Source organism: Danio rerio, chromosome 6, assembly GCF_052040795.2.
Source record: "Danio rerio strain M-AB ecotype USA chromosome 6, GRCz13ab, whole genome shotgun sequence".
In the NCBI taxonomy this organism is placed as follows: Eukaryota; Metazoa; Chordata; class Actinopteri; order Cypriniformes; family Danionidae; genus Danio; species Danio rerio.
This window is the reverse complement of record NC_141026.1, coordinates 54,106,589-54,132,433: the sequence shown is the minus strand read 5'-3', so window position 1 is coordinate 54,132,433 and position 25,845 is coordinate 54,106,589. Positions and strand designations below refer to the sequence as shown.

The 25,845-nt window shown below is 35.1% G+C and overlaps 1 protein-coding gene and 1 long non-coding RNA gene across 16 annotated transcripts in view; one reads left to right on the top strand and one right to left on the bottom strand.

The window, feature by feature from the left end:
• Positions 1–25,845, bottom strand: part of LOC141386368 (uncharacterized) — a 183,896-nt gene that overhangs the window by 68,773 nt on the left and 89,278 nt on the right. For 5 of the 15 annotated variants that reach the window (XR_015494233.1, XR_015494230.1, XR_015494232.1 and 2 more), the window contains one exon: positions 18,584–18,708. The exons of 9 other annotated variants lie outside the window; for them this stretch is intronic. This is a non-coding gene — a long non-coding RNA (uncharacterized LOC141386368). Of the gene's footprint in view, positions 1–12,793; positions 14,161–18,583; positions 18,709–25,845 lie in introns of those variants that run through there. One more of the 15 variants, XR_015494237.1, reaches the window with a different exon arrangement.
• The window catches only part of rims4 (regulating synaptic membrane exocytosis 4), a 74,541-nt gene that overhangs the window by 6,999 nt on the left and 41,697 nt on the right, over positions 1–25,845 (top strand). The window lies entirely within an intron of this gene.

Sequence of the window (25,845 nt, the reverse complement as noted above, 5' to 3'; positions counted from 1 at the left end):
CTTTAGTTTAACACCTATTGCTGAATCTGTGATGACTGAACGTGCATGTCTGCTGTGCGAATCGCCGTTTGGTTTTTGACATGGAGCTTTGGTGTAGTATTTAGAGGCCGTTTGCAACTGTTTAACATGAAGACAGACTTCAAGATTGTCTGCAGAAGAAGGAGAAAAGGGCTGAACAAATTGCAGTAATAAATGAACTCGCCTGTGATTTCGTAATAACACCCATTACTCACTGCTCAAACCCCCGGGACATTTCTGACCGCAAATACAGAAGCAAAATTATCTGGCTGAAAAAATAAAGAATGAACTCCCTCATGATATTAATGCATTTCGGACAGATCCATTAGTCAGAAGAACGAGGGGAGTTAATGATGTCTTTGTCAGTCTGTTTCTGAAGAGAAGTGCTGAATGTTCAGGTCTTTAGGTTGTGTTTTATTCACGTCTCAAAGACCTGCAGCAGATCTGATATTTTGTGGTAGGCTCAGGCTCATTGGTGAGACTTCAATAGAAAAACATGATGTTTCCTCTGAAGCAGATATGTGAAAGTAAAGCTCTGCGACTGTAGGCTAACAGATCTTTTAAATAATAAGTCACTGATTACAATTCACTTTTAAACAGGACAGCTGTGTTCTCATCTTTGTTCTTTCATTATATATACTAGACTCAAATATATACTTTATAATTGAACATACTGCACTTGTTTGTGCTTCAGACCTCAAAAACTGTTAAAAACATCAAATAAAAAAGACCTATTTTGCATTAGTTCACTCTCAGAAATAAAGGTATGCAAGCTGTCATTGGGGTTTTACCTTATCAAAAGGTGCAAATTTGTACCTACAAGGTCCATATTAATACCTCAAGGGTACATAAAAAGCACAAATACATTTCTCTAAAAATTTTTAGGTACTAATATATACTTATGAGGTACCAGTATGGACCCGTTAAGTACAAATGTGCACTTTTTGAAAAGGTACCATCCCAGTGACAGCTTACATACCTTTATTTCTGAGAGAGTGTGGTTAACTTAATTTGAATTGCTGGGAAAAAAATGGTTGAATCATTTCAGATTGATCATCCTGCACTTGTGTGTTTCAGACCTTTAAAAATCTGTTTAAAAATAAAATTAAAATCAATCAGAAAGAATCCCGCCATACTTCTTTTCCAGCAATTCAAATTTCCTCGGCTGGAATCAATTCTCGACCTGCTGCTTTTCTCCTGCTCACTGTATGTATATCAGACTCAAACATGAAGTCTAAACTATTGGCACTACACAATGCAGAAGAGTGCCGTTACTTGATATTAATGTTAAATTAAATAAAGAAAACTAAAAAATGATTAATCAAAAAATGATAAATATATTTCCTATTTAATTCAGTTGATGTACTACAAATAAATGATAATAAAATAAACATTAAGAAATATACAGGCATCTATGGAGTCAATCTAGGGCCATATATACATGCAAAATAAAAGAAAGTTTTGCAAAGATAAAAGCAAATATGTATAAATAAATAAATGCAAATCTCAAAAAAAAAAACGCAGTTAAAATTAATTTAAATATAAAATTAACTTTGCAAACAAAAAAAGAACTGTTGTATATAAAATGCATTAGTTTTAGCGTTTTAATTACTATTGGTCTCCTCCCTCACCATATTAAGCTACCACCATATAACACACGTGATAAAGGATGTCAGTTCATAATAACAGGTTATGATTATTACTGAATCGATACCAAGTTGTAAAATCCTACATCGCAGTGCATCAAAGAAACAGTTAATTTTGACATCCCTAATCAGTATAATCAATTAGAAAGAATTTGCCATAATTCTTTTCCAACAATTCAAATTTCCTCGGCTAGACTCAGTTTACAACCAGCTTTTCTCCTGCTCACTGTATGTATATCAGACTCAAACATGATGTCCAAACTATTGGCACAACACAATGCAGAAGAGTGCCGTTACTTGATATTAATGTTAAATTAAATAATGAAATCTAAAAAATGAAGTTTCTATTTAATCTAGAAATATTTCTTATTTAATTCAGTTGATGTACTTCAAATAAATGATAATAAAATAAACATTAAGAAATATACAGGCATCTATGGAGTCAATCTAGGGCCATATATACATGCAAAATAAAAGAAAGCTTTGCAAAGATAAAAGCAAAAATAAATAAATAAATGCAAATCTCAAAAAACAAAAACAAACAAAAAAATGCAGTTAAAATTAATTTAAATATACAATATAAAATTAATTTCGCTAACTAAAATAAAGAGTTGCATAGGGAAAATTAAGTTGTGAAATAAAAATGAACTTTGCAAACAAAAAAAGAACTGTTGTATATAAAATGCTTTATAGTTTAAGTGTTTTAATTACTTGCGGTCTATAACACACGTGATAAAGGACGTCAGTTCATAATAACAGGTTATGATTATTACTGAAACGATACCACATTGTTCACATCTACATCGCAGTGCATCAAAGAAACAGTTGATTTTGACACCCCTAATCAGTATAATCAATCGAAAAGAATTCGCCATAATTCCTTTCCAGCAATTCAAATTGCCTCTTCTTATTTATTTTAACACACTTTTGAGGTATGAAGCACAAACAAATGCAGTATGATAAATCCGAAAGAACTCAACCATTATTCTTATGCAGCAATTCAAATTTCCTCTGCTTAATTTGAATAGCTGGAAAAGACAAATGGAATCCACTTGCTTGTGCATCAGACCTCAAAAATCTGTTAAATAAATAAAATTAAAACAACTATTTTGCATTAGTATGATCAATCAGAAAAAATCCCACCATATTTATTTTCCAGCAATTCAAATTTCCTCTGCTCAGACTCCATTCTCCACCCGCTGCTTTTCTCCTCATTCTGTGTTCAGATTTAATCTAACAGCCGCACATGGGGGTTCAACACCTATATAACACACTCGGCTCCCTAGCCACGCTCACACGCAGGGCCCGGAGCCTCAGACCCAGTGCTTGTCTTGGCGCATTCAGACTTCATCTTTCAGATCCTGTTTGCTGTTAGCACTGTTTGATGCCGAGTGCACCAAGAATCCCAAAGCACAACATGTCTCGCTCTCCCCCCATGCTCAAATCTGTGGCAAAGAAAAGCGCACGCTCTGAAGTCTCGAGGCTTATTAACCCTCCTACACTGACAGGTCCTGCATTGATGCCACTGCTCGAAATAACTCGCAAACAAACACATGCACGCAAGATGTCATATGGCGGCAGGCGCACATTGGCTGTTGCATAAGAGCGTAGTGAATCAAGGACAGAAGAGAAGATAGAAGGAGGTCAGGATGATTGATACTGGTCCACAGACATGTACAGTGTGTGTGTGTAAGTGTGTGTGAGACAGAGCATGTGAGATTAAATGGTGATACTGATTATCAGCATGGTGGTATTTGTTTGGATTAAAAAAAGAAACCAATAATGGTGATATTTATATTTAAAGTCCACATGAACTGGAAGCTGCATTCATTTTTTTTTCGTATAGTGATGCTGTTCCTAGAAAAATAGAATATTAAATGAGAAACCAGTGGGCGTGGCTTGTTTTTTCTACTGCAAGCTGAATGGACAGTAGGTGTCTCATTCAGAAAGATTTGGAAAATTGTTTCAGGAGAGATATAACAACCTAACAGATTCCTCCTCCTCATCCTTTTTGTTTGTTGTCATAACTGACTGTTGGAGGGGCGTGGTTAAGTATGTTAGTAAATACCTTAGACATAGGGCTCTATTTTAACGATCTAGGCGCAAAGTTTAAAGCGCAAGGGGCAAAAGCATTAAGCATATGTCTGAATCCACTTTAGCTATTTTAAAGACGGAAATCCGCTGCGCCCCAGTCTAACAAGGTTGTGGTTATTCTTTTAATGAGTTATGGGCGTGTTTTGAGCATAATGTGCACTAAACCAATCAAAGACTCATCTCCCACTCCCTTAAAGAGTCAGTTGTATTGTATACAAAATGAACAAGACAGATTTTTGTTTCATTTAGAGAATATCTTGGAGATTAAAAAAAATACCTACTTTACTTGAAGCCCTTCTATAAATGTGACCCTGGACCACAAAACCAATAATAAAGATCCATTTTTTTGTACTTCATCTAAAGAGTAAATAAAATTTCATTGACATATGGTTTGTTGGGATTGGACATTATTTGGCTGAGATTCAACTTTTTAAAAATGTGGAGTGAGGGTGCAAAAAAGTTGAAATGTTAAGAAAATCACCTTTAAAGTTGTCAAAATTAAGTTCTTACCAATATATATATATATATATATATATATATATATATATATATATATATATATATATATATATATATATATATATATATATATATATATATATATATATACATTGGTTTACATTAAACGAAAATTAGGTTTTGATGTGTTTAGTACAGTAGGTGTATTTAGACAAAGTCTTTCTGAAATGAGATCTTTACTTGAAACAAATGATTTTTGGCATTACGTAAAAATGCATAATAAAAAAAAAAAAATAAAACAAATAAAAAAGCATTACATTTTGTAGCCTTAAATATATTATTTTGTTGCACATTGCAATACTTTTCAATTTAAAAACAAAACAGATTAGAATATTTAAATTAAATTATTTTTCCGATTGGCTACAAAACAAACCACTATTGTAAAATAACCTGCCTAATTAACCCTACTTGCTAACCTAATTAACCTAGTTAAATTGCAATTTAAGTGGAATTTGTTGCAAAAAAATTTGTCAAAAATAAAATTATATATCTGTTATTAATAACTTTGTTGAAAAATTCGAGTCCTGGCTGGGCCAGTTGCCATTTCTGTGTGGAGTTTGCATGTTCTCCCCATGTTGGCGTGGGTTTCCTTCAGGTGCTCCGGTTTCCCTCACAGTCCAAAGACACGTGCCATAGGTGAATTGGATAAACTAAAATTGGTTGTAGTGTATGACTGTGTGTCTGAATGTTAGAGTGTATGACTGTTTTCCACTGCTGGAGAAGCTGGCAGTTCATTCCGCTGTGGTGACCCCTGATAAATAAGGGACTAAGTGGAATGATCATTTCACTGGAGGGCTAATAATTGTGCCTTCAACTGTACGTGTTATTACTCATCCTCAAACTAATATTCTGTCAGTTTCTATCAGCTTTTCTATGGACTGTATGGCATTCAAGAGGCAATATCTAGAAAATTGAGCAAATCAGCAACAAACTACTGTAGCAAAACACCTCAGTGAGTTTCTCATGACCAATCATGACTCACTTTTCTTCAGACAATGTAAAAATAATAAATCACACAGTTTGTGCAGCAGTATTTTCTTTCTCCTCGATATCACTGTATTCAATCGAAGCTCATTCAAATATAAAGTCATATCATAAGAGTCTATCTGGAGTGGCGTCGCTTTATCAAATGTTATGCGCTTTTGAAAATGTCACAAAACCATTTTTTATCGTTGAGATTGCACGTCTGTTTCCATTGCACCAGTTCAATTATTTATGAAATGTCAGTGTGATAAGTGTGCGGCAGAGGATTGACAGTGGCCCGTGTGAGTGTGTGATCTCGAATCGATGGCCGCTCAAGTGCTGTTCGATTCTTCATGCACAGGTGAGAAAGCAATCTGTCGTTGTTTTATCCCAAGTGGGAAAGAGGACAAAGTGAGCCAGTGTGAGAAATCTATCGCATGAAGACAACAGCCTGTCCAATCAGATCATGAAAGTTCCCCTTTCGCATATTCTGACTCATCAAATGATCATCCTGAATCTCTTATTTACTTATAAACTATTAATAATAATAACATTATACAAAAGCAAATTGTCATGAATAAACTAAAAAAGCCCCCTGACATGAAGAAGGCATGAAGGTGATGGTTTTTATATTTATGTAGGCTAGAAAACAATCATTTTTGAAATATTTTAATCCTTTAATTATTTTTCATTTGTAGAGATATTTGTGTATTGCTGTACATCCTGTGTGTAAAGCAATGTGTAAGCGAGGCACACATCTAACGCGCTCTGCGCTGGACTTTAGACCAGCTTTGATCTGGTCTATTGTGCAGTCTATTATAGTTCCTCAAAATAGCAACGCGCCAGCAATGCGCCTCCTTTTTTAGACCAGAACGCCATGGGCGCATGTGCGCAAATGCATTTGCTATTTAAACAGCGTGGTGCAAAACGTCAAAACGACTACTGCGCTGAGCTGAAACTAACAAACAACAATTGTGTCACGCCTTTCGCCGCATTGCACCGGGTGTATGATAAGGCCCAAACTTTGAAGATCAATATCTCAAAATCATTCAGAACACAGCTAGAACCTTATAATTCCAAGGTGACAATATGGGTCCTTCCTATGTTTTTTTTTTTGTAGTATTATTTAAAAAGTTATTAGGAAGCATGCTGGATTTTAATATTTTTTATTTTTTTAAATTGTTTGTAAGTAATTTGTCTCTTTATGTCTTTGTTGTATCATGAAATGCTACTACCGTAATTGAATTGCCCCTGCTGGGATTAATGAAGTTGTTATATTAATTGTAATATTATATTAATATTATTAGGCAAGTCACGATAGTTTGTTCTGTAGACAATCAATATATATATATATTGCTTAAAGGGGCTAATAATTAAAAAAAAAAAAGTCTAAAAAAAAAAAAAACCTGCTTTTATTCTAGCTGAAATAAAAACAAATATGACTTTCTCCAGAAGAGCAAAATTGTATTGGAATTACTGTAAAAAATTGCTTGCTCTATTAAACATCATTTGGGAAATAATTGAGAAAGAGAAAGAAAAAATGAATTACAGGAGGAATATTTTTTACTTCAACTGCATATATATATATATATATATATATATATATATATATATATATATATATATATATTGTTTTTTTTTTGTATTTAGCATCCGCTGCGTAAAAACTTGCTGGATTGGCGATTCATTCCGCTGTGGCGACCCCGGATTAATAAAGGGACTAAGCCGACAAGAAAATGATGAATGAATATATATATATATATATATATATATATATATATATATATATATATATATATATATATTCATGAGCACAGCACTGACGGATCTCTTTCTTGACCTCTGATAGTGTAGTGCAGGTGCATTTGGTGTGCACTGTTTGTGTTGGCATATGTGATCAGAAAGCACAGCCATACAGTGACGCGCGACAGCAAGAACAGATGGTTGCGCACAAATGCTCAGATTTACCTGCTGTCATGTCCTTTACTACAGTCTGGACATGAGAATCATGTTCACAACTTTCATCTCATCGTTAATAATCATTATGGGTGTGAATATATCTCATTATTCTCATGTCCCAATTCCCATTCCCAGTAATTTCTATACAAAATATTATAATATTACTTTGTTATAATATTATAATAACATTATTTGATAATTTTGTCTTTTAATTTTGGTGTATTTTACAGTACTGAGTTGTGGCTGGAAGGGCATCTGCTGCGTAAAGCATATGCTGAAATAGTTGGCGGTTCATTCCACTGTGGCAACCCCTTGATTAATAAGGGACTTAGCGGAAGGAAAAATTTATGAATGAATGTTTAGGGTGTAAAATTTGGCCATTTTCAACACTGCACTTTATGCCTTTTCTGATTTTTAAAAATGTTTTGATCAATATTATAGCAATAATGAGAGTTAGAACATACTAGAATTAAAATATAAATAATATAATATAAAACATAACTTATATCTTATACATTTTATTTTTGGGGTTAAATATGACAAAGGTTTGAAAATTTTCAAAAATGACACCTCAATTTAAATAAATATTTTAATTATATGATATAAATAAAAATATAAACATAACTTATATTTTTAAATGTTGGGGTGAAATATGAGGAAGAATGTATATTAAATAAAAACAAATAGATATTTTTAAAAATATATTTAAGATGCCTTTTGTATTTTTAAAATGTTCAAAAAGAGCAAAAAATGTAGCATCCTATTAAATAATGTTCTAAATTCTAACATACACCTCAATATAATATGATAATATCCTATAATATGATGTAATAGAACAGAAAAGAACAGAACAGACCAAAATACAATAGAACAGAAAAGAAGAGAATAGAACTGGACAGAAAAGAAGAAAACAGAACAGAATAGAAGCGAACACACGGAAACAGAATAGACTAGAGTAGAACAGAACGGAATAGAACAGAATAGATTAGAATAAAGCAGACTCAAACAGAACAGAATAGAATAAAACAACAGAATATAACATAACAGAATGGAAAAGAACAGAATAGAACAGAACAAAACAGAATAGATTAGAATAAAACAGAATCAAATAGAACAGAATTGAATAAAACAGAACAAAATAGAACAGAACAGAGTAGAAAAGAATAGAACAGAATAGAACAAAACAGAATAGATTAGAATAAAACAGAATCCAATAGAACAAAATAAAATAAAACAGAACAGATAGAATAAAATAAAAAAGAACAGAATAAGATAGAAAAAAACAGAATAGAATAGAACAGAACATAATAGATTAGAATAAAACAGAATAGAATACAACAGAATATACCAGAACAGAATAGAACAGAACAAAATAGAATACAACAGAATATAATATCATAGAACAGAGCAGAGCAGAACAGAATAGAGCAGAGCACAACATAATACACTGAAAAAAAATATTCTGAGATGGTACCTTGGATTTACTCAATTTTTTTTACGTTAAGTGGTTGTAAACAATTTATTTGTGTTAAATTTAAACAAACAAATTAAGTTGAACATTATTAAGCTTAATTTGTTTGTTTAAAATCAACACAAATAAATTGTTTGCAACAGTTCTGCATGCAACACTTTTTTCAGTGTAGAATAGAATAGAACAGAACAGAACAAAGCAGAGTAGAATAGAATAGAACAGAATAGAGCAGAGTAGAATAGAACAGAACAGAGCAGAATAGAACAGAATATAGCAGAGCACAACAGAATAGAATAGAACAGAACAGAGCAGAGTAGAATAGAACAGAGCAGAATAGATCAGAGCAGAATAGAATAGAACAGAATAGAGCAGAGCACTACAGAATAGAATAGAATAGAACAGAGCAGATTAGAATAAAATAGAATAGAACAGAACAGAGCAGAGTAGAATAGAACAGAATAGAGCAGAGCACAACAGAATAGAATAGAACAGAACAGAGCAGAGTAAAATAGAATAGAACAGAATAGAGCAGAGTAGAATAGAACAGAATAGAGCAGAGCACAACAGAATAGAATAGAATAGAACAGAGCAGAGTAGAATAGAATAGAACAGAACAGAATAGAGCAGAGCAGAATAGAATTGAACAGAATAGAGCAGAGTAGAATAGAACAGAACAGAGCAGAATAGAACAGAATAGAGCAGAGTAGAATAGAATAGAACAGAACAGAGCAGAATAGAACAGAATAGAGCAGAGCACAACAGAATAGAATAGAACAGAACAGAGCAGAGTAGAATAGAATAGAACAGAATAGAGCAGAATAGAATAGAACAGAATAGAACAGAGCAGAGCACAACAGAATAGAATAGAATAGAACAGAACAGAGCAGAGTAGAATAGAATAGAACAGAATAGAGCAGAGCAGAATAGAATAGAGCAGAGCAGAACAGAACAGAAAAGAATAGAATAGAAAAGAACAGAAGAGCAGAACAGAACAGAGCAGAGCAGAATAGAACAGAGCAGAATAGAACAGAACAAAATAGAGCAGAATAGAATAGAACAGAATAGAGCAGAGCACAACAGAATAGAATAGAACAGAACAGAGCAGAGTAGAATAGAACAGAATAGAGCAGAGCAGAATAGAATAGAACAGAGCAGAACAGAACAGAAAAGAATAGAAAAGAACAGAATAGAGCAGAATAGAACAGAGCAGAGCAGAATAGAACAGAACAGAGCAGAATAGAATAGAACAAAACAGAATAGAGCAGAGCAGAATAGAACAGAATAGAGCAGAGCACAACATAATAGAATAGAATGAAATAGAATAGAACAGAACAGAGCAGAGCAGAATAGAATCGAATAGAACAGAACAGAATAGAGAACAGCAGAATAGAACAGAATAGAGCAGAGCACAACAGAATAGAATAGAACAGAACAGAATAGAGCAGAGCAGAATAGAACAGAATAGAGCAGAACAGAAAAGAACAGAATAGAATAGAAAAGAACAGAACAGAATAGAGAAGAGCAGAACAAAATAGAACAGAAACTCCTAAATGCAGTACCTTTTTTTCTTTTAGGTTCAGGATAAAATGTGATCTCATTTGTTTTTGTGAGTTTCCCCTTCATAGATCACTGCCACAAAATAAATCACATTACGTACTCGCAAGCAGTCCATCCAATAACATTGAGTTTCATAATTAATTCAATCAATTTAGGAGTGTAGTTAAATTGAACGCTGAATATAATATTATAATTTCAATTATATCTGCATAATGATGGAATAATGAAATAACAGGTGTGCACTAATTCTAATCTCCCAATGTTACAAATGAAGATCATAATTGAAAATCCAAACCAAACATGCATTTGATTTTAATATGCCACTTGGCAGAGGCGTTCAGCGAGCGCATCAGTTTAAGTAGCTGTTGACTTGTGTAGTAAATCACTGAAAGGTTTTGTAGCGTTTGAGCAGATCCGCAGAACCAGACTGTCCACATTATTGCCACCCACACGTTATTATGTCTGAAGCAGCATCCGGTGGCCCACATTTCAAAGAGGTGCTGTGTTTTGAAAGGGAATTAAGTCAGAGCGATGGCTTAGTAGGATTGCTGCTCATACAGCCAATACGAGTTTGAGTTCAGCTTATATTTGATTTTCTAATCTGATTTCTTTTCATCTGTTTTTATGTCACTTTCAAAGTATTTTTTGTTGTTTTGTAAAATATTCAAATGCCAGAGATGCAACAGCAGGTAGAAAGTAACAAAGTGCACTGCAAAAAAAAAAAAACAGTTAGTTGACTTTAGTTAAAATAAGTCAGTAAACCTGTTGTTTTTAAAAAGATTAGTTGACTTACATTTTTTAAGGCTTAAAGGCATTAATTTTAGTAAATGAATTATGTGCTTGATTATACACCAGTGGTTCCCACACATAGACTTTGCTTGTGCGGGCCATCCAAGTACGTTTGGTGACATTATTTTATACTATTATCATTCTTTTACAATTTTTTTTTGCATCCGTGATCAATTAACCTAACCCAGGCTCATTCTGAAAACGTACCCCTATATACATTTCTGAAGTCCCAGGAGGTACGCTTTTAGTAGTTTTTGCAGAGTCCTCTGTGTATGCTTTTTGAGATCTCAAATTTCTCTTGCATGTGTCAGATTTCTCTTCGCACCTGCTGTTCTCACGTTAACCCACAAGAGGCCGTTGTTGACTGACTGTTTGACAGACTGATTCCCTAAACCCAACCAACAATTTTCTCGCCCTACAATTTTCCTATTTCTTGTCGTGTGTTTGCGAGAACTGAAAAAAATGCGTCCGTCCAGGGTTTCTAAATCTCCTAAAATGTCTGGGATTCGACTTTTGGTTTCGTTTTCTACAGTCGTCGTTAATTGTTTGTGGTTTTGTATTACATTTTTATTTTAAGCCGCAATAGCGAGAGAAACATGCAATAATTTTAATTATTTTTATTCTAAACGACTCAGATAAACTTTTCTATACTCAAAGGATAACATCTAAACTGGCTGCAAAACACTTGTACACCCTTAGAAATGGTTATATAACTTGTTTGCCTTGTTTGTTAGATAATCTACATTTTTATTCTTGTAATTATTATAAAAGGTTATTATTTAATCATTCATTCATTCATTTTCTTTTCAGCTTACTCCCTTTATTAGTCTGGGGTTGCCACAGCGAAACCACCAACTTATCCAGCATATGTTTTACACAGCGGATGCTCTTACAGCTGCAACCCAGTACTGAAAAAACATCCAAACACACTCATACGCTAAGGACAATTTAGCCTACTCAATTCACCTTTACCGCAGGTTTTTGGACTGTGAGGGAAACCGGAGAACACGGAGGAAACCCACGCGAAAGCAGAGAGAACATGCAAACTCCACACAGAAACGCCAGCTGACCCAGCTGAGGCTCAAACCAGCGACCTTCTTGCTGTGAGGCGACAGCACTACCTACTGCGCCACTACGTCACCATAGGTTATTATTAAAGTTATTATTATTATTATTAAAGTAAAAGGTGTGTTTCAATCCGGCCTCCACCACAAGTTTATTTCAAACCTGTGGAAAGCACTGTAGACTCTCAGAAATAAAGGTACACAAGTTGTCACAGGGGTGGAACCTTTTCAAAAGGTACAAATTTAGTACCTCAAGGGTACATATTAGTCCCTAAAAGTACAAATGTGTTCCTCTTAAAATTTTTAGGTGCTAATATATACTTTTGCGGTACCAATATGGACCCTTTGAGTTCAAATGTGTACCTTTTGAAAAGGTCCCACCCCAGTGACAGCTCGCGTACCTTTTTTTCTGAGAGTGTACATTGTTAAAGATGTTCGTAAATTACACAGTATCTTACTGTAGCACAGTTATGCAGTATGTTACCATATTTAAAAAGTTGCTTTGTGAACAGTACTGTATATTTTACAGTAAAAATACTGAAAATATATATGTAGCAAGATAAATGGTGTAAATACAGTATTTAATTTTAATTACTGGTGAACTGCTGCCAGTAAGTTACTGTAGATTTTGCAGAAAATTGTTAAGCATTTCTAAATCAAGTTAAATGAACTTAACGATTCAAGTGACAATAGTTTTACTCACTTTTTAAGGCAAGGCAAGGCAAGTTTATTTATATAGCACATTTTTATACACAGTGGCAATTCAAAGGGCTTTACATAAACAAGAATAAAAGAAACAAGTAAAATAAAAATAAAAACAAATAATAAAAATGAGTAAAAAACAAAAAAACACAAAAACAGGTAAAATGTGATATAAAAGAATGAAGAAGAAGAGAAAAACATAATAGTGCGACTATTTACTAAAGTAAAGTCAACTTGTGGCTTTCAAGGCAACGGGTTAACTCACTTTTTATGTAAATAATCACTTTGCACAGTGTGAAGCAAATCAAAAATGTAAAAGCTTCATATTACAATAAGGTTCCATTAGTTAGTTAATGTATTTACTAACATAAACAACGAACAATTCATTTATTAATGCATTTATTGATCTTAGTTAACTTTACTTAACTTTAAGTGCATTATACAATGTCAACAAGCACAACTTTGGATTTTATTAATGAAGAAGTAAATGGTGAACTATATCAAATGCTGTAAGTATTATTTATGATAGTAAAATAACTAATGGATTGTAAAGTAAGAACACATATAAGAACACATATATAATAGGGCGGCACAGAGGCGCAGTTGGTAGCACTGTCACTTCACAGCAAGAAGGTCGCTGGTTCGAGCCTCAGCTGGGTCAGTTGGTATTTCTGTGTTTCATTATTTTTCCATGTTAGTAAATACAATAACTAATGAAACCTTATATAGTAAATTGTGGCCAATTTTATTTAGCAAGAACACATCAAAAAGTTCAAATATAAGCAATTAAAAATCTATTTTGAATAAATAAAATGTAATTTTTCTAACCTTCTAGTCATTAAAGATTTAAAGTATTGAAGCAATAACTTTTAAAGACAATTGAACATTAATAGCATAATATAGAATTTTATACGATTTTAGGGGTGAAATGTGGTTAATGTTTAAACATTTTAAAAATTACACCTCGGTTTCAATTCAGTTTTTTAGTAAATGATATAAGTAACAATTGTATTTTTTTCTCTTTTAATTTTGGGGTGAAATTTGAGAGAGAAGGTGTATTTTTCATAAATGGGATAAATGGATAAAGTATAGATATAAAATGTGTAAATGGTGTAAATAGGCTAATTCTGAAAACATAGCCCTTTATAGATTTCTGGAAATTGTGAACTATGTAGCCAGAAGACTGTGTGGCTGTATTTCATCTTTATAATTAACTCTACGGGGCGGTATGACAGCGTTTCTTTTTGCGCTTCCCAGCTGACCGCTTCCCTTCATATAGACGGCTTTTCCGTTGTTACCAGTTTGCCTAGTGGCTCGCTGAGTATGTCGGAGGATTTGAGAAGCAGAGCGGAGTTGACAGTGACGGCGGGGTTTAAGTCTGTCAAAACAAAAGCCAACAAAAATACAAATAAACAAGTAAATAACAGGGTGAGAACGTTATAAAAATCTGAAAATGTGGTAAAATTCAAGCGAGGGCTTTTCTTTTACTGGATTGCTTTTGAAAACACTATAGGTTGGGTTTAGGGGTAGTGCTGGTCAATTGATGCTTTTGAAAACACTGTTGGTTGAGTTTAGGAAAGGGAATGGGTCAGTCAGTCAGTCAACAGCGGCCTCAAGTGGATTTATGCGATAACAGCAGGTGCGAATGGCACTCACGAAAGAAATTTGAGAACTGAAAAAGCCTACACAGCGGCCTCTAGTGGATTCACGAAAAACAAAAACTGCAAAAAAGGTAGCTCCTGGGATGTATTTGGTGCTCTCCAGAAATATATATTTAGGGGTACATAATCAGAATGAGCCTGGGTTAAATAATTCTCCTTCATCTACTTGTGATCTGATATAACATAACACATCTTAACATCAGGTGTGAAAGATGGAAATGCATGAGGCACCCTCCAAAACTCATTTAAATGCCAGCAAACTGTACATCGTAAAAGATTAGACCTTTTCATCTTGCTTAAAAAGACAACCTTCAACACATAAATTCATAACTTAATCACTCCATCCAGTGTATTAAGAATTTCTAACAAAACAAGAAAACTATTTAGTTAATATCAATACAGATCAATTTAACCAATACTAAAATTCTCAAATCATAAGACACAAGATAAATGTTTCAATATGTCTCAGTTCTGCAGCTCCTGAATCTGCGATATGAAAAATATAACTCATAAAATCCAAGAAATAGCTCAGGTGTATTAATATAATTCTCATATATCTGCTTCTGATAGATGACCTTCTGGGGTCATTTTCTCGCCTTGCATCCATTTATAGCTCAGATCAAAACTCGTGCTTCTCCTAAAGATCTCACTGAGCTGGAGCTGAATTATGGCAGAACATGAGTAAATATTTGGCATGATTTTCTGCAGAGAAGAACGCATCTGTGTATGATCAGACCACCGTGATTAAACAGATGGGCTCTCGTCGAACCACCAGCACATGCTAAATACTTATGTATTTGGGGCTTTTAGGAGGATTTTAACACGTAATTGGAGCAGACATGCAAATGAATGTCTATCTACAGTGTCTGTCTGTCTGTCTGTCTGTCTGTCTATCTATCTACCTGTCAATCTACCCGTCTATCTATCCATCCATCCATTTTTGTTTTTTAATTTAAAAGTATTGTAATGTGTACTCAAAGAAGAATATAAGATTTAAGGCTGCAAAACTTATTGCTTTTTTATTTGTTTGATTTAGATTTTTTCTTACTCGTTTATACAAATTTAAGAGGACTGAACATAAAACAATAACATTTAAAATACATTTTAATTTTAAATATGTAGTTTTAACAAGCAGCAAATGTCATTTTTTAGTGTGTATAAATCTATCTACAGGCAGTGCAGTGTGGTGGTGCAGTGGGTAGCGATGTCACCTCACAGCAAAAAGGTTGCTGGTTTGAGCATCGGCTGGGCCAGTTTGGCATTTCTGTGTGGAGTTTGCATTTTCTCCCCATTTTCTTGGTGAGCCAAATTGGCCGTAGTGTATGTGTGTAAATGAGAGTGATGGGGTGTTTCCCAGTGTTGGGTTGCAGCTGGAAAGGCATCCGCTTTGTAAAACATATGCTGGATAAGTTGGTGGTTCATTCCACTGTGGTGACTCCTGATTAATAAAGGGACTAAGTTGAAAAGAAAATGAATGAATGAGTAAATATCCATCTACTGTGATCACAAAGAGCAGCACCATTTTTAATAATTTTAGTTTTGTTCATTTTTTCCAGTTCACATTAATTTCAATCCTAATCTTATTAACGGTAAAGTACAGTATTGTCACACAAATAAGACATTTTGACAAATATAAAGAAATTGACACAGTGAATTAAACCAGAAAATGCAAAACATCCATGACAAACACATGTCCAGGTAACGATCAAATAAAATGTAAAAAAAAATATGTATTAAAAATAACTAAAATCAACAACATCAATGTTTTATTTTCTGTGTCTAATAAAAGTTTTACAGGTAAATGAGCATCAAAAATCTAAATCTTACAGGTTAATAAATACACACACACACACACACATACACACACACACACACACACACACACACACACACACACACACACACACACACACACACATATATATATACGACCTATTTCCCATAATGCATCTGGAAATAAAGTTTCCCATTTGCATTATCATTAATGCTGATTCCAATATGAAATGGCAAAAAAAAAAAAAAAAATCATACATTCATTTTCCTTCAGCTTAGTCCCTTTATTCATCAGAGGTCGCCGCAGTGGAATGAACTGCCAACTTAAACAACACATGTTCTACAAAGCTAATGCTCTTTCAGCTACAACCCAGTAATAAACACCCATACACACTCAAATACAAGCATACATTCATTCATTTTTCTTATTCGGCTTATTCCCTTCATTAATCCAAGGCTGCCACAATGTAATGAACCGGCAACTTATCCAGCATCAACACAATCTCACGGCAATTCGTAACTTTTTCATTTAGTGGCTAATTCGTATGAATTCGTAAGATCTATTCGTACAATTTAGTACGATTTGCTTATCCCCCAATGACGGTTGGGGTTAGGTGCCACGCCTCCTTTTTAAAATCGTATTATTTCGTACGACTGAAATCGCACGAATTAGCCACTAAACTGACAAAACATAAAATACTTACGTTTTCTCGTAAGATCAGGCTGCCACCATATGTTTAACACAGCGGATGCCCTTCGAGCTGCAACCTATCACTGGGAAACATCCACACACACTCATACACTACATCCAGTTTAGTTTATTCAATTCACCTAGAGCGCATGTGTTTGGACTGTGGGGGAAACCAGAGCACCCGGAGGAAATCCACGGGGAGAACATGCAAACTCCACCCAGAAATGCCAACTGATCCAGCCGGGACTCAAACCAGTAACCTTCTTGCTGTGAGCCACCATGTCACCCTTGACAAAAAAAAAACATGTTTTAAACAATGAAAAAATAATATTACAATAAATATTACAGCTTTCCACTGTATTTTTTACAGTAATAAGAACAACATATAATATAACTGACAGGTTTTATGAGAATTCAACACCTCCATAACAAATAACATAAAAGACTTTTTTTATATGTCATATTACTCTTGCAAGGCACTCATATTACTCTTTACTTCAAAAACAGTAGTGGTGTTGAGTTTTGTATCAATCCAAGTGCAGAGGTTATAGCCTCCAACCAGACATCTATCAACTTCACTGTAGATCAATAGCCTCTAGAGCTACTGATTTATCAAACAGTTAATAGTTAATTAAAGCAGGCTGAGGTAATGAGAGGTAATGGCATGATCGATCACATGGGCAAAAACTGACATGCTCATTTAGATGACAATCAATGCCTGCCCTGATGATCTTCAGCAACCCATGTTTAAATCAGACTCAAAAGCATCCTACTCCTGTTCGTTCAAGCCTGTGCATTAGTAACACATCAAAACGTTGAGCTTTTAATAACACCCAAAATTAATATTGGATCATTATTTTTCTTATTTTCATCTACAAGTTCCAGATATATACTCTAATTATGATCTACAGACGTAGATAGAAATTGTTGGCACCCTTCATTTTTGGGCTAGTTTCATTAGTTTGCCTTTTTAATGCTTCTGTTCAACCACAATTCGAAAGCAATATCTGATATTCATTGGTTTATATTTAGCAATATTTGATTAATCATTACTTTTTTCAGTTTCAAGCTATTTCACTGACAAGTTATTTTTCTTAATTTAATGGAAGGCTACCAACAATAGTTTGTCCACAATAGCGCACCGCACAAGTGATGTGGGCTACTCTTAAAGGAATAGTTCACCCAAAAATTCTAATTCACAAACTACTTACTCTCCCTGAAATGGTTTCAAACTGTTATGAGTTTCTTTCTTCTGTTGAACATAAAAGTAGATATTTTGAAGAAAGCCCGAAATCAGTATCTCTATTCCTAAATCTGCTCTTGATGGAAATAAATAGTTTCCATGAAGGAAATAAAATAAGTCCAGAGCAACATATGAGATGAGTAAATGGCAAAAACTATTTTTCAGTTTAATTGGATTGCATTATGGGACATTGGTTTTTCCTTCAATAATTGTGATGTTAAAAAGTTTGAAAAAGTGACTTTTACTGACATTTGTTATAACCTGAAGTGATATATGCAACATAGGCTCGTTCTAAAAACGGAGCCCTATATATATTTCTGGAGATCGCGAATTATGTAGCCAGAAGTAAGTATGGCAGCATTTCGTCTTTAAAGCGAACGCGACAGGGTGGTATGATGCCATTCTTTTTCGTGTTTACCAGCTGACCGTTTACCTCCATATGGATGGCTTTTTCGGTGTTACCAGTTTGCCCACTGGCTCGCCGTGTATGTCGAAGAACTTGAGAGGTGGAGTGGAGTTGACCAAGATGATGAGGTTCAAGTCTGGCAAAGAACAGTTCTAGAAATCAGGTAAAACAAAAACAAAAGCTAAAAAAAACAGGGTGAAGTAAATAACAGGGCAAGAATGTGGTATAATCTGAAAAAGTGGTAAAAATTAGGCAGCCGTGAGGGCTTTTCTTTTTCTGGATTGCTTTTGAAAACACTATTGGTTGTGTTTAGGGAAGTGCGCAGGCGCTGATCAATCGATGCTTTTGAAAACACTATAGGTTGTGTTTAGGGAAGTGCATGGGCGATGATCAATCGATGCTTTTGAAAACACTATTGTTTAGGTTTAGGGAAGGAGGAGGGTGGGTAAGTCAATTGGTCAGTCAGTCAGTCAGTCAGTTGACAGTGGCCTCTGTTGGATTTACGCGAGAAGAGTAGGTGTGAATGGCACTTGCGAGAGAAATTTGAGATATGAAAATCAAACACAACGGCCTCTGGTGGATTCATAAAAACAGCAAAAAACGTAGCTCTTGGATGTATTTGGCGCTCTCTAGAAATGTATATAGGGCTACGTTTTCAGAATGAGCCTGGGTTAAATATATTGCATGGGTCGGTGTTGTTAGTAAAAAAACCTAGTAAAAAACTGCTAGCATTTTTTCTCTTCTTTTATGGACTTATTTCTATTTATATTATTTCTTACACAATATATACTTCGTAATACTAAAATGTCAATAAAAGTCGCATTGTTAAACTGCAGAGTTGCATTTTCAACATCTGAAGTCAACAAAGCAGAGATCAAGGTCTCGTGATCCAATTTATAACTGTACAAAAGCAGGAAAACACTTGTCAATTACAAAATATAGAAACCGTTCATTGGCGGACATTTTTGTTTTACTGTAGACTGTAGACTTATTTTAAGAGAAGAACTCTGGATCTTATTGACAGGAAAGTAGAAAAAAACATGACATTTAAGCACGTTTAGAGCCACTATTTTTTGACACATAAAACGAATGCATATCAAACAGAAATGTCAAAACTGTACTGTAGCATAATGTAAATGTGGCACAAACAAGGGATAAATTCAAACTACAGCATTACATAGATTATTCTATATAGTCTACAGTTAAATTTGCTGTATAAACGTGCAGTACTTACAGTCTCAATACACTTCATAATCAGTCTATAATACTTTAACTTTAATGAGCTTATATATTGATATGATGCCACGCAAATATTTCTTTATGACTGACTATAATCATATGCTTTCTTAACTGCTGTTAATTAAGCAAACGATGCACCTATTTGCATTTCAATTTATATACAACTGTGCAATAACAATAGGTCTCTGCTGAAGATGTAGCCTTAAGTCTGATAATAGGTTTTCTATAAGCCTCTTTGTTCTTGTAATCAAATTGATAGGAAATAAATCTACACCTGGTGACAAGTGACAAGCGTGGGTCATAAACCACAAGCAAGATGAGATAGCAGCTAAAAGGGCTTGTTAGAAAAGCCTCTTATTTCGTCTGCGTTCCTCGTAAATTCATGAATGTCACTTTGATTAATGAGTGTTGGCCATACTGATAAAATGAGATACTTTATCTGTTGTCAAGAGATCCAGTTGGTGAGACCTACTTGAGGTTTCGTGATATTTGACAGCACAGAAAACATTGGTGAGAGACGTCCAGGGAGCGGAAACATTATATTTACACAACATATAATTAAAGGCAAAACTGAAGATTTGTTGAGCTTGTTAATTCATTATTGCTCATACTTTTCTGAATACTCTCTAGGAACCAGCCAAAAGAGGTATGAAGCCAGAAAATAATAAAATTAACTATACTGTAAAAGTATTTTGTGATTCACAAGTGTTGGATATTGCATGATGGGATGTTGATCTCTGCTCCGTTGACTTATGATTTTAAAAATCAGTGACTGATTATGATTTTAAGAAAGTGATTTTCATTGACATTTTAGTAGTTTGAAATAATGTAATGTATAAGAAATAATATAGACATAAATACACTGACTGGCCACTTTATTAGGTACACCTTACAAGTAACGGGTTGGACCCGCCTTTTGCCTTTAGAGCTGCCTTAATCCTTCGTGGCATCCAACAAGGTACTGGAAATATTCCTCAGATATTTTGGTCTATATTGACATGATAGCATCACGCAGTTGCAGCAGATTTGTCAGCTGCACATCCATGATGTGAATCTTCTGTTCCACCACATCCCAAAGGTGCTCTATTGGATTGAGTCTAGTGACTGTGATTGAGTCTAGGCCATTTGAGTACAAAAAACTCATTGTTATGTTCAAGAAACCAATCTTAGATGATTCATGCTTTATGACATGGTGCGTTATCCTGCTGGAAGTAGCCATAAGAAGATGTGTACACTGTGGTCATAAGGGGATAGACATGGTCAGCAACAATACTCAGGTATGCTGTGGCATTGACACGATGCTAAATTGGTACTAGTGGACCAAAAGTGTGCCAAGAAAATAACCTTCACACCATTACACCACCAGCCTGAACAGTTAAAACAAGGCGGGATGGATCCATGCTTTTGTATTGTTGACGCCAAATTCTGACCCTACCATCTGAATATTGCAGCAGAAATTGAGACTCATCAGACCAGGCAACATTTCTCCAATTTTCTATTGTCCAATTTTGGTGAACCTGTGCCAACTGTAGCCTCAGTTTCCTGTACTTAGCTGGCATGAGTGGGACCCGGTGTGGTTCTCTGCTGCTGTAGCCCATCTGTCTCAAGGTTGGATGTGTTGTGTGTTCAGAGATGCTCTTCTGCATACCTCGGTTGTATCAAGTGCTTATTTAAATTACTGTTGCCTTTCTATCAGCTGGAACCAGTCTGGCCATTCTCCTTTGACCTCTGGCATCAACAAGGCATTTGTGCCCACAGAACTGCCGCTCACTTGACATTTTCTCTTTTTCTGATCATTCACTAGAGATGGTTGTGCGTGGAAATCCCAGTAGATCAGCAGTTGTTGGAAGAAAGATCAAGATCCAAAATGCAATTCAAAAGCATAAATAAACGTGAAAAAAAATAATCACAATATAAAAAAAAATTTGCGAATATTTTTAAGGTGGAGTAACAACCTAGCAACTATCAGGAACATTCTATAAACCGTCAATGCCTTAGCAACAACTGAAATTAACCTGAACACTAATAACCTTCTAGTAACCACCTGGCATATCACAGAAATCCCCACTGCCCTTGAAACAATCACGAAAAACATTCTAGAAACCTACAACAACAAACAAACTAACAAACTGGTAAACAATAACAAGTAACAACCTAGTAACTTGGGCTGTGCAATTTGGGGAAAATATCTTATGCGTTTTTTTTTTGACAGATATTGCGATTTGATTAACGATTTAATTTTGCAGTCAAGCTTTAGCTTAATAATCTGTAAGCCGTGGGTCCAATTCTGCGACAGCTCTTAAAAATGACCTGTTTTTGTTTGGTGTCTGTGACTTTGAAACCAAAATATTCCCATATTCCAGCACACGCCATATCCCACTTGTGTGCGTTTTTCTGTTTTTTTTTCTTTTCTTTTTTTAATTTTTTATTGTGGAAGTAGTTTGGTTGCGCAAGTCTGATTGGGCAGTACTGTATTTTGTACAGTCTGTATTTTGCATTGTCGTTGTATTTGCATCTGTATTTTGTACTGCCTGGAGCCAGCACCTAAGCTTTTCACTCATCATAGCACACGTGCTGCTGATGATGTGACAATAAAAGTGATTTGATTTGATTTAAAAGGCAAGCACATATCTTAGCCTTACCCTGAGTTTGTTCACACTCTGCCCGTTTTAACATACATGCTGTATTTTAATGAATTAGCTCTAACTTTTGAAAGCTTTTTCTTCTTTTTACGCAGTTATGCGAGCATTATATTTCACATGCAAGGTGACTGAAATTAAAATTAAAATACAAAAGATACTGAGCCATTACTACAAGTAAAAAAAACAAAAAACAAAACAACAATAATACTTTAAAGGAGAACATTGACGTTTCGAAAAAAACTGAACTGAAACTAAACTATTAAAAATAAACTTGCGGGACTTAATTTATTTTTATTTTACTTTTAGTGATCTGCTTGAGGTAGGTCAATTTATTTTTATGCTTTTGATGAAACAGCGTTCAACTTAAGCTCTTTAGAGCATGCACATGACCGTTTTTCAGTGTTTCGCTGCAATGCCTTTAAAAAATTATTATTTAGGCCTATTTTCATTATTCATTTATTTTATTTGTTTATTATTAAGTACAACAATTGAGACATAAAATGAGATAGTAAAATATAATCAACAACGGAAATGTAAATAAAAACGAAAAGGAAAACAAATGAAAAAGCTTATTTAATGACTGTCAAGTCCTATCAAAATAGCAAACACTGAACATCTCTCTATATTTAGGCTAAAATACTGCTTCATTTGTTTATCTAGGCCTACTTATTTGTACTAAATGTTTGTGCTTTCATTTTAGTTGTCTTTTATTTCTTCAATTCTACTTTCCAAAATGAACCCTCATTGCACTTAACAATGATAATAAAGTGTTAACAAATTTGTAATGATTAATGATGGAATTATAATGCTTTGTTTAATTGTTTCATCTTCATTTATAAGTACAGTAGCATATTTACCGCTGCTGTATAGGCTATTTCTGTCCGTTCGCATCCCGCCCCTTTGTGCTCCTTAGCGGCATATTCAGAAACTGCGTTCATACATTTAAAACATGTGCTTGCCCATTTAAAGTGGCGGCGGTATAAGCCACGGCGGTAATGGACACATTGAACTCTCACCTACTGTATTTATATTTCATATTGCAGCCTTTTCTGATTAACTAATAGCAATGTTTTAAATTGCGATTTGATTTTGATTTAATCGCACGGCCCTACTTGTAACTATCCAAAAAATCCTAGTAACTCCCTAGCTGCCACCTAGAGCAACCTAACTAACAACTGCCTAGCAACAACTTAGAAACTACCCAGAACATTCTTGAAATGACCTGGAATTTCCCTAGCAACCATCCAACCTGTAATCCAGCAAACTCAGTAGTAAACTACACTGTACATCCAAGAAAACATTTCACAATTTAATGACAACCAGCTAAGCAACCTTACAGCAGCAGAATATCATCAGCCAATCAGGATATTTTAGCAACTGCATAACAACACTGGAAAACCCAGCCTTGTGGTTGCAGAAGTGTGGAAAATTAAAAAAAAGAACCGTCTGTGTTTTGACAGCTTTTTGTGAAAAGATGAAATCACTCGAGCATGTTCGCTAAACGACAATTACAAAAGAGAAAAAGAGAGATCGATCCATTGAAGCACACTGTTCTCGTCTCCCATGGCAACCCTGGCATTTCTAGTGCATTTCCTGATACACGATGTTCTGTTGTGGAAGGTTACGATGACATGCTAGTTAGCATGTGCCGACTGCACCAGAAATGCAGGAGCAGACAAAAGGAGGACTGTATTTTTAGGAATGGCCTAACTAGGTCATGTGCTTCACGGCCAGGAAAAAAGCTGTGAAAATGGCTGTATTCCCATCACTGCAGAGAGCGTGTGCTTTACTGCAGATGCAATGCATTTCAGTGATGACAAGAAAGAAATCTGTGAAGGGTGACTTGGTTTTTAAACAAATACCACAATTAAGCAGCTACTGTTTTCGATATTGACAATGAGAATACATATTTATTGAGAGGGGATTTTTTAAGGAATGCGTGACACTGAAGACTACAGTAATGAATATTTTAAATACTTAATTTTTTGTATAAGCAGCATTGGTGACAATAAGATACTCATCATTCATTCATTTTCAGTCGGCCTCATTCATTATATATCCGAGGTCGCCACAGCGCAAAGAACCGCCAACTATTCCAGCATATGTTTTACACAGAAGATGCCCTTCCAGCTACTGGGAAACACACACATACACATACACTATGGCTAAATTTTTGTTTACCCAATTCACTCATGGCACATGTTTTTCGACTGTGGGGGAAACCAGAGCACCCTGAGGAAACCCATGCCAACATGGGGAGAACATGCAAACTCCATACAGAAACGCCAACTGAGCCGAATTCGAACCAGTGACCTTTTTTCTGTAAGGTGACAGTGCAAACCATTGAGCCACAATGCCACCCAATAAAATACTCATTCATTCATTCCTAGTCCCTTATTTATCAGAGGTCACTACAGTGGAATAAACCGCCAACTATTCCAGCATGTTTTACACCACAAATGCCCTTTCAGCCGCAACCCAGAACAAACACCCATACACTCTCGCATTCATACACTACTATAGCCAATTTTAAGACTTCACACCTAGCTGATGATTGATTATAAAGCTTGTTTGGCATGCTATCCTGGAAGGGAACCCTGAGCACATAAGTTCCTCAAGCCCGGGGCTCCCTCCCATTTACAAGGCGAGAGGGGAGTTTGAGCTCAGGTAGATCTCAAGAACTCCCCTTCTGTAGTAGCTAATGAATAGATGGTGACTGCACTTAAGAGATAACTATAGTACTTACTAGCTGCATGGATGCATTGGATTAGTCAATTAACTTAAGTTGCATGTTTTTTGGATGGGAGGAAACCCGGGAGGAGGAAAGGAGGAGAAGTAAGGGTGGAAGGGGGGATTCTTCAAAAACGAAGATGGCTGTTATTTGGAACTTAGAGTATTTATAATGGCTTAGGAATTGATTGGTGAATCATAAACTGAATAAAGCGGGACCGACCGCAAGAAATCATAAGCATGTGATCCTCTCGAAATTAGTTTATAACTATACTTCACTTAGTTCATCCAATTTACCTTTACTGCATGTCTTTGGACTGTGGGGGAAACCAGAGCACCCTGAGGAAACCCATGCCAACACGGGGAGAACATGCAAACTCCACACAGAAGTGCCAACTGACCCAGCCGAAGTCGAACCAGCGATCTTCTTACTGTGAGTTGACAGTGTTAACCACTGAGCCACTTAGCGACGGGTCAGTTAGCACTTGTGTGACTTTGGTAATTCAAATATAAGTGCTTAAAAACATCGACTAAGGGTGTCACAATTTCGTTTTTAAATCGAAGTCGATCGAAATTTATGCTTAATTTCGATTATCGAATCAAAAAATAGAATCGTCGATGCTGCCACGCCCCCATGTCACGTCAGCTTGGCTTGCCAAGCGGGGAAAAAAAGACGCT